General features: G+C 34.5%; 1 protein-coding gene across 1 annotated transcript in view; it reads right to left on the reverse strand.

Annotated features, from left to right (window-relative positions):
* Positions 1-1206, reverse strand: part of LOC110025395 (probable purple acid phosphatase 20) — a 3244-nt gene extending 2038 nt beyond the window's left edge. The window contains exon 1 of the mRNA XM_020725852.1: positions 1147-1206. The gene's annotated coding sequence lies outside the window, so the exon portion shown is untranslated. The remainder of the gene's footprint in view (positions 1-1146) is intronic.
* Positions 1207-7985: the final 6779 nt, after the last annotated feature.

A 7985-nucleotide genomic window follows, 5' to 3' on the forward strand; every position in this document is an offset into this window, starting at 1 on the left:
ATGTGATATATATATATCACATCTAAAACTTTATATTTACATGTATAATATTTGGTGTTTTAAAATTATGTAAGAAAAGATGTACTTTATTTTTTTTAAATGATAAAAGTGTCATTTCTAAAAATATGATGTTAAAGATTTAAATATTATGTGTGTAAACATTAAATTTTATGTGTGGGATATATATATATATATATATATATACTTTTTATCATTAACCGTCAAATTTCTTGAGATCCATGCAGATCATTTTTTAATATACACGATGAAATAAATTTATGAACATACTCATTTATTATTTAATGACCGATTTGTTAAGATCTCAACAAAATGCTCATTTATTTATGCTAACTTATAAAAAGTTTTGTTAACAAAATAAAAATTCGCATGCATTGACAAAGCATATGCATCAAATTCATATAAAGTTATCATTTGATGTTTCATAAGAAAAATGATATAATATTCTAATCTTTGATATTTATATTTAAACACTGTTAAAATTTATGCATGAAATATAATGCTCTAATCTTTGATAGTTTTAAAAAGTTGGTACTAATAATATTTTTTTTATGTAATATAAAAAATGTGAGTGGCATGTAATTGAATATGAAAGCCTAAGGGTTATATATATATATATATAAGAATTGTGTGTTATGTATATAAATGCCCCAATATATAAATATATATACTTAGATATTAGATATGCAAATAGATAAGAACAAGTGGTATGTATGCAATTGCCCCAATTTTTCAAACAATTAGAAATTTAACCGGTGGTTTGTTGAGCTTCCGACTCTCCATGGTCCAGTGGGACCCTCGGTGGAGCCGATCCGTGACGAGGGCGTCACGTGATTGGGTGGAGGAGAATGTCACAGACAAATAGTTCCACATTGGCTAGGTGTAGGGCCGAAAAGCAGTATTTAAGTCCTGTGCTGCCCACCACCCACAATGGCTCTTTTGGGGGGTGACATTCCGCTACCAATTGGGGAAGATTAGATGGTTGGATGAGATGAAAATGGACGGCGGAGATAGAAAGCAGCGGGTGGAATCACAACGAGGCTAGCATGAATGTTTTCACTCTTTAATCAGAGAAACTCTACAATTCTACGTATAATTTCTACATGTGTATCTGTATGTATAGTTTACCTGCTGAGGGGTGGTGGGGTCGGCGTCTTCGGCGAGGGGAATGGACAGAGTTTCCCTCGGCGGCGGTAAGAGCAGATGCGGCTGCCGCCGGCGAAGCATGACGTGGCCAAGGAGAGGATTAAAAGCAGAGGAGGAAGGGGGTGGGGGGACATGGACTCTGCTCGCGCTCACGGACGAAGGCGCAGAGGTGAAGGAAGGTCTCGCGGCTTGGTTGAAGGAGAGAGGTTTATGACATATATAAGTGGAAGTAGATGAGGGGAGATAATTACTTTTCTTATAAATATAAGATTGATAATATATGTCATGATTGTAAATAAAAAAATCAATGGGAGACTTTGATTCACTTAGCGTTGCTTATTTTACTAAAATATTTAGAGGATTTTGATTGCGAAATTTAAATATTTTAACAAAAAAGGAATAAAGGCAATATAAAATATTATTTGGAAAATTTTGGAACTGGCCCGATAAATTGTTTTCGACGCATTAAAAAAATTTGAGGGGTTATTTCGACGGATAAAAAAGTAAGATATTATATTTAAAATATTATTGCACGTCAACAATTTATAAGCACGAATCACAAAAATATCTCGTGAATTGACGTGGCCTCGCGCGACCTATTTAAGACCGCACGCTTAGCCGATTAGCATCCCCTCATACCAGGAAGGCAGTGCCCATCAAACGAACAAAGAGTAGATTTTGACCAAAATTGGATCCTCCAATTTCAGAGCAGTTGACGCGAACCCTTAGAAAGTTGCCGCCCGGCCTCACAGCCGCCCGACGTGAGTGGTATTTCGGCACGAATCCCGAGGTGTGAAGGTATTGCGGTTCAACTAAAGTAGTTTGCTTATCCACGTTGTTTGAAGATTATAATGACATATTCTACGATCAAGTGGCTCATCTTGCAAATATATAAATAAAACTTGTGGTCAGCTGAAAGTTTTAAAATTAATCATTAATTTATGTTCTATCGATCGAATTCATTAATACGACACGTATCTTCTAAACCGGCGCAATTATATGCTTAAAACATCATTCATTTTCATCTACATGGCCTCGAGAGAGGGGAAAATTATTGCATACATACACCGTATGCAGAGAAGCATGCAGTGTCTGATCCTTATCGTAGATCACAGTGATCTACGGTTCATGATGCAATTAAAATTTTTTTGAAAAAAAAAAAGTTAAAGTGGGCCCCGCCGAAATATTTTTTAACCGTAGATCATCATGATATACAGTCAGGATCGGATGTACACAATAATTTTTCGGAGATAGGAGCCTTATTTTAACGCTGTGTATATTTTTTTATCTTTCTGCTTCTCTGCTGTCAAATTTTTATTTTAAGTATTATACAACGCTATTTAAAAGTAATTTCTGTCCTCGTCGGCGTGTGAGGATGGCATGGAAGCGAGGCCGTTAGCGGGCAGGCGCTTTTCATCTATTTATTATTTTATTTAATATTCAAAAATATTTTGACATGGGAAGAGAAGGAGATGGAGCTAAATTAATTTTTAATAATTGTATTAGTTCTCTCAAAAAAAAAATTGTTGTTTATGAACAGCTCGTGTTCGGTTCTTTTCTTAAATAAATGAGTTGAATACAAACAATTTTTTTTTTTAATTTGATTTATAAATGAGCTGAATACAAACAACTTTTTGTTGGCTCGTATTAAACTTGTTTTAGCTCAAAATAAAAAAAAATCATATAATATTTATAAAAAAATATATTATACGTATTATTTATAAAACAATCTATTATATATATTTATATCTAAATTTAAATAATAACATGTCGTATGGTAATGTGATTCTGTCTATTTTTTATATATATATATTTGATCCACGTTACAATCCAATACTCTGCTTCTATTTTTTCACTTAATTTTAACGAGTCAATTTTGAGCCAAACATGAAGAATACTATTTAAATCGAGCCAATTTTAAACATGAGCCGATTTCGAACACGAGCAATTTCGAACGAGCCAAACATAAGCTCTATCAGGCTCGACTTCTTTACATCCCTAGTTGTATACCCATATATTTTCGAAACTTACTATTTACAAACCAGCCACATTAACCATTTTTCAAATTCTCACTCAAATATTAAAATTGGTAAAACCCCCACCCATACCTATCATTTCTAACAAACTCTCAATAAATTGACTGTGGCATGTATAAATATATCGATTCGATCGTTCAAAAAATCATATGAATAGTTGATTTGTAAATGTCAATGTTTCGTGTGGTTTTGTGTAATCATCCCTTATTATTATTTGGGATTCAACCACTCTGATGACTCTGGGAGTTTGGGAGGGAGTTTCCTGTAGGATGATCATCTTTACATACACTATGTTTTGTGTTCTTTGTAATCTAAGTGGTGTGTGATTAAAGTGCATTTTATATGTGTAAGATTTTTCTTGACATCATATGGTAGTATCATTTCTACCAATGCAATTCTTTAGAGTTTCTTGTGTCTTCAATTAATGTAGGGAATAAAGTTTTGAGTGAAGGATAATTTTCTTATGTTGGAGGTACATAATAGTATCAATATTGTACATATGGAACCATAATAGAAAATCCTCTATAATAGATGGAATATTATTGGTTACCATCATTTAATTTCCTACAAGTAAATGAAGTTGAATGTTTATATTGATTAAGTACACCACTTATGCTTGTATTGAATGGAAACATTGGAAAAAAAGAAACTTCTGAAAAATCAGACAAGTTGCATGTGGGCTTGCCTTTTCATAACTTAATATTGGAGAGAGATTTAGTAGTTAGGACATCCCTAGAAATTTTATCTTGTTTCAAAATATTTGAGAATTGGCCAAATACAATAATTAAGATCTTAATTGATGAATTATATAATTGAATATATTCATAAAAATTCTAGATATTATTGACTAATTTTAGCATAAATTACTCACGGGTTACTTTAGTTCTACTATCACTATAGAAAAATTGTTAATTAACATCAAATTTTGCATTGGCTTCTAATTCGACGTAAATTAACGTCCACTTTACGTCTTTTTAGCAACCAGAAGATTCAAACCAAAAAAGAGTGGACGCAAGCGTCCGATTAGCAGTGACTATTGCCAATACGATTAAGTTACTTAATAGTGTCAGCAATGACCGACACTAAACAGACACTAATGGCATATTATCTGCCCCCATCCCGACTGAGACTCATTTCCTCTTCCTTCTTCTCGGTAGTCGTGTGCGGTGAAACTGGTAACTTAGGGGCGAATCCTGGTGATCACAATGATTCTGGCGAGCTCGAGCGACTTCGGCGACGTTTTAACCATCCAAATCGAGGCTTTAGCAAGGTAAACTTCTCTTCCGGCTTAGATTTACATTTTTTTTCTCTCTTGAGTCTCCCCTCATGAGATTTGTATTTTTTAATTTTCATTTCTTGTAAATTTATTTTTTGGTTTTAGGTATGCATTTCTTAAATGTAATGTGTTTAATAAGTGTCTCATATTGGCTCAATGAAAAGCAATTTTTGAGTGCTTACATTCTTTAAAGTTTCCAAGTGCTTGTGAGTCTAACATAAGCTGATGTCTTGACTAGGGGATGGAGAAATATTTGGCATGAAAAGTCATGATTGTCATATTTTCATGCAATCCTTATTACCTATTGCATTCAATGCTCTCTTAAAGCCGATACTTGATCCATTGATCGAAACATAGTACATTTTTCAGGGAGTTGTACACAGGGACTTTGAATGTTGATCCTCTGAGAAGTCTAAACGCAGATATTCTTTTATTGCTACGAAAACTCAAACGAACATTTTCTCCTGATTTTTTGTCTCAATGGAACATCTATCCATACATCTGTGTTATGAGACTATATTGGGGGTCTAGTAGAATATAGGTGGATTTATCCCTTCGAGAGATATGTCTTTTATTTTAGAGTTGACTACCATCTTATTTTTTATAAAATGACTCAACTGTGCAGATTTCTAAATAAAATTGAAAAAACTGCTAAGAATAAAACACGTTTGGATGGATTGATATGCGAGGTATACCTATTATAAGAGAAAAATAATTTATGTTCTTATTACTTTGATCAACGGCAACATACGCATGATAAAGTTGGTGAGATGCCTTTGCAAGCAAAATTATTTGAATTCCAGATATCAAATGAACTATTAGGTAGGCATGGTACGCCAACCTCAATGATAGAGAGTTTCGAGCAGCTACATTGTATGTTATACTGCACTGAGATGAAGTGTAATCGTTCTTATACTAAGATTAAATTTAATCGAATGTTTTCTTAGTTATTATTTGGAATGTTGTATCAATTAACTCAGAGATACAAATAACAATGATGTATGTAAGTTATTTATCGAGAACTTGAACATAAGGGATGATTTTCTTATAAGCAAGAAGATCGAAGTACAATTTTCAATATGATTCAAATTATATGTACATTGAAGTATATTTTCATTTCAGCAGTACGTCATGTAATTTTAATCTACAAAGTAAAACTAGTCATGTAATTTTAATCTACAAAGTAAAACTAATTTTGTTTTAGAACTTTTTCTAGCTTTATAATACAATCAAAGAAATTACAAACCAGAGCTTGGTAGGTATTGCTTGTGGGTCTAATCATAGAGTCAAGACATAGATGATATTTGAAGTGAACAATTAAAAATTTCACACAAGCTTCTGATGTAAAGGAAAGTAGGCTTATAATTATGACGTTTGTTTTATAGGAAACACACACACAAACAACAATATTAGCTATTACAACATACTAAATGAAGTAATTCGATGTAGTATCCGGGTTATGTTGAATGCAATGTCTACATGCTCCACTGTGAGTGATTTGATCTTGTTCTAATCGAATGACACAGACACTCGATCCGTATAATATTACTGAAGCTAAAATGAGCATAAAATATGCAAAGTATGATTCATTTATTCTGGCACATCCGACTAGTCAGGTTTATTATCTTCAATATCCTGGTCAAGCAAGGGATAAAATTGATTGAGCTATTGTATTGAAGAATAGATCGCGAAAAAATAATTGAGATACAAAACTTTATCAAACCTATTCACCAAGAGTGCGTTATTTTTTTATTTTCATATTCAGCTTAGCTCAATCAATGAGGAGTTGCCCCTAGCAGATACCAACGGGTTTCACAAATATATCATTCTTGATATGGATGAAAATGATGATGAGATTAAAAAATTTTAAATTCTTCACCATTTGGTTCATTGAATGAAACATATTAGAGAATTGTATGTATACTTAAATGTTTAGTTTCTGCACCGTCTTGCGTTTACTTATGCTTCTTACATTATAGTTGTCGTGCTTACTTTTCTTGATTTTACGCCTAGTCAAGGCATGTTTCACGTTGGCATTCTACAGTGTTCTGCTTTTACTTTTCTATCTTACATTACAAACTAATCATGCTTATTAGTTCTAATTATTTTTTTCTGTTGCAGATGGTAGGTGCTCAACCCCTGGAGAGACCTCGCGTTCAGGGGACTTTGAGGAACATATACTGGAGGCTGAAGAAGGTCATCACTTGCCCTGAGAGGTACACCGCTCCTGTAAACACTCTGATCGCTCCTCCTGCTGTCCCTCCTCCCGCACAGCTCTCTCACAGGCATCACCTCCCACACCTACATCAGATTTCCATCCATATTCCTCATCTAAAGAGTCAGGCCCCTTCAAATTATGCACCTCAAATGATTGACTCCTCCGACATAGTCGATATTGTGCCAGAGGGAGACTCGTTAAGTCAGCTTTCTTTTTTTACAGTAGAGTAATTTCAAATTTTTTCTCTTTTTTTAAGTCGTCCGTTACATAGATCACAGAGATCATCCGGAGCTGGTATGAACAGTCATTTCTCTTATGAAAACAATTCTCGGTTGTGACTCGGGACATGTGATTTAGGGAGTTCGATGTATGATAAGAAATTGAGTGCAAATTTTTTCTTTTTTTTTTTTATATTAATCAATCTTACATAATTTTTAAGTTGTAGAGGTCCTTCTACTAGTTGTCGGAACATCATCAGCAGACGATATATTTTTTAGGTTCGCGACAGGCACCACTCGGAGATATGTTCACTACAGTGCATAAGAAGCGGTAGAGGCATTTGACTCTTCAAAATACCATAGAAAAAGAAGATAAACCAACATAATTTGACGACGAAAGGGGCCAGAGGGGCCGCACTCCACATTGGAGGTTTGATCCCCCACACACACAGAGCATTATCGGAGGTTGGTAAGATTATCTAAAAATTCACAAGTTTAAGGATTTATGTAATTTTGAGACTCTTATATTTATCTGATTATGTATAGAGGTCAAGGAGCTTGACTAAGAGTCATCCACTGCAGAGTTACACTTCCTCACACATTAGCGCCCGGGCACACAGTAGTGGTTCTTCGACCACTTACGACGTGTCAATGTATGTTAGATTTTTTTTATTTTTTTCTATTAATGTTTAAAAAGACAATCAATGTTTGAATTTTGTTATGCATAAAAAGTAAGAGCAGCTCCGTGAAAAACATAGGGAGATGGCTAGCCAGTCTTCGCCGTGTGCCAGCAGCAGTGGGAGTTAGTCTACCACTTACCAACCCGATTTTGAGTTGTGGATGCAAGCAGCTGGGAAGAAAAAGATGAGGTTATACGGCCTAGGGACAAAAAGCATAACATTTGAGGTCGAGGGCTCTCGTGCAATTGTGGGTGGCCCTAGCTCTTTACAGGTTCAACATAAAAAGAATATCAGGTGGGCCATGTTGATGAATGAAGAGCTCGACAGGTGTGTAAAAGCCCAGTAGATTGTCTAGCATGCCCGGCGAAGAGTTCTGATTGTCGGGGCAAGTAG

Source organism: Phalaenopsis equestris, unplaced genomic scaffold (assembly GCF_001263595.1).
Source record: "Phalaenopsis equestris unplaced genomic scaffold, ASM126359v1 Scaffold000297, whole genome shotgun sequence".
In the NCBI taxonomy this organism is placed as follows: Eukaryota; Viridiplantae; Streptophyta; class Magnoliopsida; order Asparagales; family Orchidaceae; genus Phalaenopsis; species Phalaenopsis equestris.